General features: G+C 38.2%; 1 long non-coding RNA gene across 1 annotated transcript; it reads left to right on the top strand.

The window, feature by feature from the left end:
* Window positions 1-4,040: 4,040 nt before the first annotated feature.
* Window positions 4,041-7,820, top strand: LOC306895025. The gene is made up of 3 exons (XR_013786749.1): window positions 4,041-4,610; window positions 4,742-4,762; window positions 6,629-7,820. It is a non-coding gene; the product is annotated as an uncharacterized lncRNA (long non-coding RNA).
* The last annotated feature ends 4,709 nt before the right edge of the window (window positions 7,821-12,529 follow it).

Below are 12,529 nucleotides of genomic sequence, written 5' to 3'. Positions count from 1 at the left end.
TCCTGATAGCAATCAATAAGTAAAGTGATAAATTGGTAATTTTATAATTATATATAGTCTGTGAAAGACGTAGGACCAAAAACATTTGCCCAATCATTGCCCTCGGTGCGAGGTAATGTGTACATTTTCAGTCAACGTTATTTGCATCCCACTGTGCATCCTGTTCAAAATAAAGTTGCGTATGCGAAATGTATGCGAAACGGGGGAAATCTATCTAATCTGGTGCGTACATTCTTTCTTATTATTTTTCTTAAAGTTAACTGAATTACTGGCAATTTCATGTGTCGCACTTTATTAGTGTCTGTGGTGTTATGTTGATAACTTGCAGATTTTACCTATTTTAATCAAAATTTGGATAACTACATACATTAATACATAATATTTCCAAAATGTCACCTGATCTTGAAATCCTCATGATGACAGCCTCCCTTTTAGTAAAGTCTGGATTTAGGCTAATTTGTCTGTGGTGTTACTTTCTTTCTTGGTTACACCACAGACTCTATAGTAAATAAATTCACCAGCGTTTGATTAAAATTTACTGTTGCCAAGTTGCAGAAGTTGTTCGAAGCTCGCGGTTTTCCGGTTTTTAATACTTGAGTACTATTAAAAGCACGTACTTCAGTAAGAATATGTCTTTACAAGTTACTTCTACTTGTAGTGGAGTAATATTTAGTATCTGTACTTTCATTCAAGTAAGGAAGTTACTTTGAAGTGGTAAATGACTAAATGTAAATGTACTTTGTCCACCTCTGTTTAAATGCAATACAACACTATTTAGCAATACAACAAGCAAGCATTTTTACAATTTATGCATCTGATGAGGCCTCCTGTGAAATTCAACCAATCAGATGATGACTTCGAACTTGCTGAAGTGCCTTAAGGCCTAGGCGTACTTGACTTTCCGCGTCCGTCTCGTATACAAACGCGTCCGCACAGCTTACTACTCATCACGGATATAGCGCAGACGTCCGAGTACAAAACATGCGCGATACAAAAAACTAAGTGCTCTTCCAGACCATTAGAGGGCAGCGCTGAGTCGTGTCACTCACAAACCCACTGCAAATGATTGATGAATGCTTTCACCATTGCAAACAAATCGAGCAAACAGCAAAACAACAAGAACAACAACACAGTATGTAGAAGGATATGCTTCTTAGCTCACTGTCCTGCATGTTGGTTTTGTAGCAATCTTAGTCGACAACGGCACACTGCACACTTTCTGTGTGTGTATTGACCCCTAGTGGACTAGCATACTTTTTTCGCGCATGCATACACGGACGGACAGACCATACTTCGGCCTTTATGCATCAAGCGTTTAGCCAAAGGTCAGTGGGTGTGACGTCTGGAGTGAGACTAGTACAACCCAAGTAAATATTTTTCCATATTTTTTCCCAACCATGGGTTGATGGCGAAAATATTTCAGAGTGAATGCTTCAAACATACTCTTCCAAGACTAGCAGCCCTAAGCTTTTAGACAAGTTTGAACAATTTCTGTCCAATTTTCTAAATCTGCATTTTTTCATTGTACCCAGCACATTCATGTCAGCCTAAACAATGGCATCTAAACTCACAGAGTGCTGAATTCCAGCAGTACAAAATTCAGCATCCATTCAAACTACAGGAATAATCAACAGCATTGTTGCGTTATTTCGTGCCGCATCCGTTTTAAATTACAAGCTCGAGGTACGCCATAGAAAAATACACTCGGCTGGAGTCTTGCACGATTATCCTAGGAATCATTTAGCAATCTATGTAACGGTCTGGTTTTTCTTCTCTTCCGAATACATCTGGGTTGATCATTGTGTAAATGCTTGAAAATGCAGGACAGCCATAAGCCCCATTGACTCTCCCATTAAATGCCTACAATAGGAAAATACATCCGACATCCTATTGACAATTTGTCCCTCCCTTTCAGAGCGGAACTGCAGTGAGCAGCAATAAATGTGCGTTTCACGACATGGAAGAGGTTTAGTGCTGCGTTCGAGAAGTTCGAGCACAAGTCAGATAAGAACTGTAATAATTTTTAAAGCATTTAGTCTTCAACTGATACAATGTTAACTACACAGCCGCGGAAAAAATGAGATACTATTACAGATTTTCCAGCATTTCCAGATGTGTAACTGTATGGCCATTCCTGTTCAGTGTGTGTTAAATTTCCACAAAATCAAACCTCAGGAGTGACAAAGTCATCCAACAGCAATGTGAAATATAAGTTTTCATTTTCTGCAAATAAATGCAAATAAAACCAATATTTGTATTTGATATTTAACTATAGTAGTTCACAGAATTAAATGAAAATGATAAGTTTAACTAGACACATACCTATAAATAGTACATTAACTGGTGGGTTCTTAATCTTTCCACGACTCTGGTTTTTCCCCACAGGAGAGCAAAATCAGAAATGAAATCTTTGTAACATCTCAGTTGTTTCTCCTAGACTGCGGTGAAACGGAATGGAGAGCAAATGAAGAAGTCTTCCTCTTCTCAGATGTTTCTCCCGGGAAAAAGGCCTCAGCAGTTATCAGACTCAGACAGTCCATTTCTCTATAGAGTTTCACAAGCAATCTTAGTAATGCCTCACTGAGTAAGATTTTAGAAGGTAAAGTCCAAAAGCTTTTAATATGAACTCATAGTTCCCATCAAATTCTTTCAAGATCAAATTGTTTCTATAGGCCACTTGGCAAGATGTAAACACTGGTCCAGAAGTACTTCATTTTTGTTTATTTTGCATAGATAATTCAATCTAAAAAATATTTAAGATTATAATTCGGTTATAAATGTTCTTTTGGGCGTTTGTGTGGTGTTATAAAAGTGAAACGGGAAGATAAGCATTGCTTACTTTTCGGAAGTGGTCTATATAGCTGCAGTGTATTCTTAGAGCAACAATACTGGATAATATTGGTCATGAAATTTTTATATTCTCGGTGATAAAACAATAGTAGACATGAAGTTCTCACGTAATGTGCCATTTTCTCAGAATAGTGCAGTAAATTGTCTTTGGATGATTTCCGCTATTAAAATCATCCAGAGTTTGCACCCCGTCCACCGCAGACGATCAAACTATTCCAGTTTACTCTTTAGTTAAACTCAGTAGTTTTCATACCCATAGTAGTATTTGGCGCGGACACTTGTTTTTTTTTTCATCATAACTTTTGGTGTGACTCCAACTTTCTGCTGGAGACACAGGTGTGCTGGGGTTACTGTGGTTATGGCCAGAGCCCACGCTGCCTCTGTTAAAGATGAGTTGTTTTTATGAATTTTGTAGGTAATGTCAGTTGCATCGTGCTGTTGGACGGGGATCGCAAAATCTGGTCACCTGTTAGACCACAGACAGTGTGAAACAAACATTGGCCTTGCAGCGTCTGTTTAGAGGTCAACTGTTTCTCTGTTATTTATTCACTTGTCTCATTGGCATTTTTCATCCTTGTCTCTTTTTCTTGTGATCTGTCACACCCCAACATACATTGTGTTTAAAGATGAAGTGTGCACTTCTGGTGAAATTATTTCTCTTATTCTGGTATAGTGTGCAAGGATAACATGTTTTAAAACATTTGTTTGTATTAGCTCTATTGCAATCTTTCTTTCTCGATTTCTTTCTTGATTTGTACTGCTTGACCTTGTAAAAAGCGACAGGAAAACAAAATATGAGGCTCCTGTCGGTTCCTATTCAAGATTGAATGTGAAGGTAAATGCTTACAAATGCAGTCTGCGGGGAAATAAGTGCTGTGTTGTTGGTTCAGTTTTAGAGTTCATTTTAAGTTGATTTAACACGGCGATGTTTGTTTACTGCCAAATAAGGACTTCTTAAAGTGCTTTTATCCCCTGCTGGTCTCTGTGGGAACTGTACAGAGTGTTTGAAGCTCATAAACAACCCAGATTGAACAAGAAAAAATTCGTAACAATTCTTAAAAATAACACTATTATCCAGCCTGGCATAAAGCATCTTGCTCAAGTGCACTTTTGGGGATCAAACCACGGACTGTATAAAACAAGGACATAGTGTCAGTGACGTCACCCGTAGGTTTCTGAGGAGCTGGTTTGAAGCTTAAAGTGGGTGGTGTTGGCCGTCACCATCTTACACCGTGTCTACAACGGACGCGACAGGAAGAATCGGCTAAAAATACATCTCTTCCGTCAGCACCTGACTGATAAGTTCTGACTTCTATTTCTTTTCTTTACTCTTTCTATCCTTAAAAATCCTCCCTACAGTAAAACTTTGGGTGTGATACATTGACCACATAAAATACACAAAATGAACCAAAATTAAAGATGAATTTGACTGACAGCATCCTTTATTTATTAAATCTGCTTAGGTTATCGTAGTAATATCTTGGCCATGATAACTGTGTAGTAAAATATTGTGACAGCCCTAGTAGTGTATATTGCATGTTTTAGAGCAGAATCGACAAATCAGCATCCAAATATCTACCTATAATGATCCTTTAATGAATCAAATCCTTCATTCCTACCAAACACCTGTCGCTTCCCATGCTGGCTACTTCAGAAATCAACAGCATCTGTCTTGTTTCTTTTCCTCAGGATTTGAATGCTTTGTGAAATGGCTGCTATCACAGGAAGTCTGAACGCATCACAGAGTGAATTTAATGCAGGTAAATGCTGTTTGGTAATGACATGATTGCATGAGACACAAGCAATCTTTTGCAACATATATAATGTAAAATATGATGTCACAGCTCATTGTGCACATCGGATTTACTGTATATTTAATCTCACTTTACAGAGGCATTTGGAGAACATGGAGGTACATAAACACTATCATTTTATTAATGCACTACGCCACTTTCAAGATTGAGCTGAATATTTATTTCTGTAGCTGTGAATGACGTTTCAGAAGCGTTACATTGCAATTTGCACGAGAAGTGTTGTTGCCAGAGATGTTTTGGCTGCGAGGCAAAAAGCAGGAAAAACATCTTTAATATCTTCGAAGCAACACTTCTCCAGGGATCAGGCCTGTAGCTTATCACCGAACCCTGACAACTTTTCCTGGATGGAGCTCAGAGCGGCATGACATTGTTGTATTTATTTATTTACACATTTGTCTAACACGTGTTCCTTTGTAGAACAGATACATCCTGATTGCACGGATTGTGCAAATGTTGTACGGATGCAAACATCTCAGCACGAATTACTGATTGGCTGTGAATTGCATTCATGAGATGTTTTGAGCACCTGGATGTCTGGATGTACCACAGCGTATACACAACCATTGCATTTTACTAGCAAAACAAATTGGAAGGCTTCAGAGGTTGCGATTCATAGCCTGAATAGCGTGTTATCAGTAAACAACAGTTCCCGCTGTGTCACATACTTAGAGGGGGATGAACTTTGCAACGCGCTGACATTTTTGCTCTGTTATCTTTGTTTTTCATGCAGTTTCCTCCAAACTGTGAGAGAGGTCACTCGATCAAAAACGGTATCAGACAGCGAAACATCACAGAATATTCTGCTTATCACAAAATACAGTTTAAAGATGCAGCAGAATACAATCTGTCAATATTTACTCACCCTCATGTCATTTCAAACCCGTCTGGGTTTCTTTCTTCTGCAGAACACAAAAGAAGATATTTTGAGGAATGTTGGTATCTGAACCACGATGGTACCAATTGACTTGCATTGGTTTTGTATCCAATAGAAGTGAATGAGTACCGCAATTGTTCGGTTACCACGTTTTCAGACTCGAAAAAGGATGCACAAGTACTATAAATTACTATGTTTGGTCCATATGCTGGGGTAGCTGTCAAGACTTTAACAAAACTTTTAACAGCAATTTTAGTCGGTTTCTCATGGACAGATATTCAGCTTGTTATAATAACCGGGAGACATGAACTATGTTTATGGTGCATTTGTGTCCTTTTTAAAACCTAAAAGCCTCAGTCCATATATTTTGTAATTGCACAGAAAAGGACATTGCACAAGGGTGAGTAAATGACAATAAAATGTTCATCTTTAAGGACACTGTCTATAAGGACACTTAAGTGTATGAAAAAATGACCAGGCAGCACATTTATGCCAACCTTAACCCAATTTGTATTTTTCACCAGCGTTATTTTGTGGTCTGCCTGGGTGGGTAAGATAACAGGCATTGTTTGGCTAATAAGAATATATGAACACAACATTGGCCCGGGCTGGTTTAGAGCATTTTCGCAGTACTTGGGTAAATGAAAACAAACACGTTAAAGCCGACTTGCCAAATCCTTCAGGGTGAAGCCGTCTGCTCATTGAATCCCCGAGTACACTGGTTAACATGCAGTGCAAACAAATGCTCTAAGGGAATAGATGAGAGAGAGTAAAAACAGAAGCCTCACTTCAAAGAGGCTGTAGTTTCTGAATGCACCGCTCAAGGTGATTTAGTTAAATAGTTAAATGGGAGAGAAAAATCTAATGTTGTGCACCATAAAAGGACAACAAGGCAGAATAACTCGCGATTTAATGTATTACGCCTCGTTGCAAGTTCAATATGCGGATGCATTAACTTCAAAATCGTCTTTATTCTGTTAGTACCAAAAGTAAGATCTGTCTATGGCAATAATGTTGTCATTGAAAATGCTTTCATTATTTACTCACCCTCTTGTCATTTCAAAACAGTATGACTTTCTTTCTTCTGCAGAACACACAAGACATTGTGTGAGAATAATGACAAACTGATCATATATCATCGCTCATGAAGGCCTCTCTGCAATTGTCATATCAGAAATTCGAAAAGCCTGGTGGCCCTACAGGACCACACAAACACAGATCGTCTCTTTGTTCCTCTGTATTCCTCTTATTAAAAAAAACAAAGCCTGCAGCTTTAAGCTTCACAAACAGATAAGCGACAAAAAACAACACCAAATCACTAAGCTTTTGTCCAGCAGGATGTTTGATGAGGAATGTGCCTTGACCCGGACAGCCCTGCGCTGGAAGCCCATCTAAATCCACTACTGCTCTTCAGATGGATGAGAAAGCCCGCAGGTGAACGTCTCTGCTGATTTGTCTCCTTTGTCTAATACGGACGGAGCAGTATGCAGACAGGAGAGGGGTTTATCATCTTGATTAATACGTGCGGTCTAGTGACATTCACTTTCTCAAAGCATCTTTCTCTTTGTCTGCCGTGTTGTTCTTTTAATGCTATACGATAAAGTCAGTTTTGAGATAAAATGTGGAGTAAACAGTCTTTGATGTACAATCCACTTGACCGTGAAGTAAAATACAGTCTCACATGTGTGGCCATCATAGACATGGTTAGCAAACATAGAGGGGGCGTTCCGCGGGTGTGTCGTCCGACACTAAATTTCATTCACTTTTACAGCTGGTACAGAGGTCGGTTTACTCCGCTGCCAATAACACGTGGTGAAGGATCATTCCTGTTATGGCACTGTCTTGAGCTTCTTTCACCCTGTGAGATTTGTTTTATAACCGCTGTTCGCTGTACTGACCGTGCTGGAGAATGCTGACAGCAGTATTTCTTAATGAAACGGCCTCATTTACTTCAGCTATAATTTATCCCACAGGGTGCTCCTCTTTCCAAAGAGACAGACCTCTAAAGCAAGTCGAATATCCATAAGCAACGATGGCGCGGATAAAACTCGGAGAGGCACGCTATGTGATTTTATCAGTATTAGAGTGAATAATAACTTTGTGTATGTCTGAAAGCTTTGTGGGTGGTGAGATACAGTTTCTGTATCCTAATCACTTCTATGGTAACTGTACAGTCTGTCAACTGATTTGGAGAAATAAATTGATCAGAGGTGATTTATGTGAATGGTTTCTTGGAATATTTAGTTTGATTGCAGAGAAATTATTTTCACTCTTTAGAAAAGTCTTCAAGTACGTTTTGTTTTAGTTTTGCACCGAATATATATCGATTTGTTGTCTTAACCCTAGCAAAAGTATTTTTGAAAAATGTTTTTAAATATATTGGTACATTGTTAAAGAAACAGGCCCGGTTTCACAGACACTTGCTTAGTTTAAGGAAGGACTATGCCTATGGACTATGAATTAAGATATTTATATTGCTTTTTAAAAATGCCTTAGAAGAATACATTACTGGTCTGCATCTTGAGACAAAACAATGGCATTGATTTTTTAAGATATTTAAGATATGTAGTTACGACAGGTCAAACATTAATTTTGGTCTGGGATAGCCCTAAGCCTCGTCTGTGAAACCGGAACCGGAAAAATGAAAATTCGGTCAATTTACGCAGCCTTATGCCATCCTAAATGTTCGTTTGATGTATATTTATATTTCTGTTGATCACAATTTTTTATTCATAAACTATCAATCACTATATAGACACAATGTTGAAGTTCCAGGAAACATACATCCATACAAAACATACAAACATACATAAATGTAATCCAAATGATTTCCGAGGATTCATTTATATCTTCTGAGGCAAAATGACGTGCTTGAGAAACTAAAATCTACTGAAATTAAAACCAAATCAAACATATCAGAATTTTTCATTTAAATACCATATAATTGATAATAATTTAAAAATATATAATTTAGAATCTCATTGGATCTATATATGTACATACGGACCCAAATATAAAGTGTCAAATATTTTTATTTTAAATACTTCAAATGAAGAAAGAACATCTGTGATGGCATGTGGATAAATTATGAGAATTTTCGTTTTGGGGTACCCAAAGTATCCCAACCCAGAAAGCAAAAAATTGTATATCATTTATATAATGTTAGATCGATGTTATGTAGGTTATTCTCAAGATTGATTCAACATTAATTCAATTAATTTCACAATCTAGAAATGTAGGATAAAAGTCAACGACTCATTGTAACCATCCGGATCAAATGTTCTCTTTTTACAGTCACACAATTAACAGACACCATATATCAGTTTATCTGTTCTCTGGAAACCGAATTCACAGCCAAAGCACTACTATCTAAAATTGTTTTTTAAGTCATATGCATTTTAATAAGTTTGAAAATTGATACTGAAATTTAATAATGTGGTGAAAAATAAGGGATTTTAAAGCGTTACCTTGATTATTTAATATATACAAATTATAATGGAAGGATTAGCATAACACAGTTTAATTCTCTATAGTGGCAGTGGCAGATGAACATTAATTTAAACGATTTCTACAGGGCAAAACACTTTTTAATCACAATGCATTAAAAGTTTGGCCTCCACCAAAAGCCACGGCAGTCAAAGCACTCTGTCAAGCAGAGATCTGGCACACTTTGAGCGTTTGAAGTGAACACACACAACTGAAAATAGACTAGCTCTGCTGCGGAAAGTGTGGTGCCTCCTGTGCGCGAGAAGAATTAGACTCCCTGCCTAATTGAGTGAGGTGTTTACTGCAAATTAATTACAAAACAACCTGGTAATTAGATTCAGAATCCTCCGCCTCGAAGACAAAGAGAGTAAGACTTGTGGTCCTGAAGCTGAGGGGAAGTAGTGCAAATGAGGCTGGGTGGTGGCCCATTGAAGGGTTGGGGTGTGAGCCATGCAATGATGCTTTATACAGGTGCCAGTAAAGCGGAGTGAAAAATGGAAAGAGAAAATCCGTAGGCGGTATATTTTTTCGTAAGGACCAGGGCCATCCATCACGGCACGGGCTGCCCCCAGCCTGAAGACACACAAACACACACTGATACGCTCAAATAGTTATATAACTTGTGTGTGTGACAGCATAGGACCATTGTTTGCTTTCTCATTATCACCTCCATGAGACTCAATGACAATAACGCATTGTTAAAAAAGTGCCGCGTTGGTGACCACAAACCGAAACCTGTTGTATAATAACAAGTTGTCATCGGCTGTTTTGTGTCATGGACACAAATCCTTATTTTTAAAGATGTGCTCGACATGGACGTGATGCACAGCAATTGTTTCTGAAGAGCAGGATGCTGACAAACCTAATGTCATGTAGCTAACAATGTTAATGTCATCTGTTGGGGGCAAGGAATAAAGATGTGGATGAAAATAGAATGACATATGTTTTTATGGATGACCATACTGTGTGTAATAAAATTAATTTAGCAAAGAAAGAAAAGGGTTGTCTGTGGGTGACCTGGATGAGCGTGAGACCAGCCCTGCTCCTTGTGACTTCCTGTGCACTGTTCTAAATGAAACAGGTCTTAATACAAAGGTAAAGTTAAGTCTGCAATTCCCTGAACTATTAGCCAGTACCCTAGAGAGAAAAAAATGAGGGTCCAAAAAAGTCTTAAAAAGAAGAAACCGAGACAGAGTAGATTTGCATTATTTGCAAACCTTGTGAATGAGATCAAAATGAATCATAGATAGGATCGGAGTTAGATTCATTACAGCTTTTTTTTCGCCGTTTTGCTTCTGGTAAAGGGAACTTTAGTGGATAATCCTCTTTGATAGTCTCCTCTGAAAACATCAGAGATGCTCTTTGCGAGCAATTTGTTTAATAAGCCCCCCCAGACCTTATTTTTCCTCATAGCTGTATATTTAACAATAGATAAAGAAAAATACCCTCAAACACCATCGAAACCTGTTTCTTTCTTCTGTGGAACACAAAATTGTAGAAATGTTTCAGTGGTTTGGTGTCGAAACAATGGAAGTCAATGGGGTCAGTGTTGTTTGGTTACCAACCTTCTTCGAAATGTATTTTGTGTTCTGCAGAAGAAAGAGTCATTTACAAAATTTTCTTTAAGGTAACAACTTTTACAAAAATCCTTTCATTCATGGTGTTTTAAAATTTTAAATATTAAAAATGATCCTTTAAAGTATTTTTATTTCTTTTGAGAAACAAATCCTAGTAATCATCCGGATCTCCAGTTTTCACAAATCTGAAATGATAATACGGTAAGCATTTCCACCAACACTTCTAAGCTACTGTATGCTATCCACATTCATTTGAAAGAACTACAATTGTTGTTCATTTCAACATCTGTTTCACTTGTATGTGTTTTAATTATGCTAATACATTTCAAGAGAATCACCTAAGATGCAGATGATAAAGCAAAACAACTCAGAACTCCCAAAACGACTATATAAACAATATTATGTGGCTTTCTTGGTAGAACATGACTTCATTCACGCTGTAGCTGTGCATGACAGCAATCCGTGTCCAGCTCAAGGTCAACATTTCTTTTTGGATTAGTATTCAAGACATCAAGTTTCTGACTTTGGCGACTGCTTGAAAGCTCCAGCCAACCCATTGGCAATCTCTGATGACAGAAGAGTTCTTCAGGAGAGAGACTAAGCCAAACACTAACTCCGCTCTCACAATTCTGGCGGTGATATCCTTTAGGACTGACGGGGGCATACTAATATTTTTCAGATGCACCAAGTAGATTTCAATCTACTTCAAATTTTGAAAGTGTAGAAAGCTATTTACTTCAGTCATGCTTGGAGAGCAGCAGGCGGCTTCTGCGGCTCCCACAAGTGTCTGATTGTTAACCAAGTGAAAAGATTAATTTGATCTAATTACCCACTGCAGTGTCAAAAACTTTCTGCAATTCATTTTGACCCAACAGGTCTCCGAAGAAGGAAATGACACACCGCTGTACTTTTCTCCGTTACAGGTTAGCACATTCAATGCAGGAAATTTTGCCGTTTCAGCCCAGGACGTCAGAATAAGTAATCGGAATAATAGGAGAGACTTGTGGAGAGATTGACGATTAGCATTCGCTACTCTGTATGCGGAGCTGAGGCTACTGAATCTTGGTAATTGCTTCACACGTTCCTGTAGGGAAGAGATGAGGGAACTACTCTAATGATATGTGGGGCACAGTTCATGATAAAGCGTTGGTGATATTTATAGAATGGACACACAGTATGGAATTCATAATCCATATAGACCTTATGCACCATGTAGGGCACCCAGATAGCACAAGTACGTTTGTAAGATGTCTGTTGTTGTTAGAGCCGCTAATAATGTAGTGTCATCACAAAACGTTCTCTATTTTAAAAGGAAAGTGACTGTCAACATTATCGTGCATGTAAAGACATATGTACCCGCCAGATCCCCGCGCTCTGCAAACGGACGACGTCTTGTGGTGCCATCCCAAAAAGGTCAAAAATCTCTCTCACGTACCTTCTCTGGATCGGTTCCACTTATCTGGAATGATCTGCCCGCTGCTACAAGATCTGCAGATTCTGTAGCCATCTTTAAGAAACGGCTTTAAACACATCTCTTCCGTCAACACCTGACCGATCAGTTCTGACTTGGTCTCTTTTTTACTCTTTCACAAACAATTTAAATAAATATAATATCTTAGCTCTGTATGCTGTGGTAGGCTTTATGAGACCAGTTTTTTATTGCACTTAGGCTTTTTGTTGTCCTTATGTTGTTCCAATTGTTTCCATTGTTTCCCCCATCTGTAAGTCGCTTTGGATAAAAGCGTCTGCTAATGGACAAAATGTAAATCATTGAAGAATACAGAGTGAAACAAGAGCTTTTTACGTTTTGAGTCTGCTTTTTATTCCTAAAGTTACTCCTGACGGGAGGCTTCCGTAAATATTTAGCGTATACGTAACGTTACACTTCAACTAAGTTGAATGGTGCAACTCAAAAATATTTAGTAGTG

This window comes from Barbatula barbatula, assembly GCF_947034865.1.
Source record: "Barbatula barbatula genome assembly, chromosome: 6".
Lineage (NCBI taxonomy): Eukaryota > Metazoa > Chordata > Actinopteri > Cypriniformes > Nemacheilidae > Barbatula > Barbatula barbatula.
The sequence above is the reverse complement of the archived record's forward strand: the minus strand, read 5'-3'. Positions and strand labels throughout refer to the sequence as shown.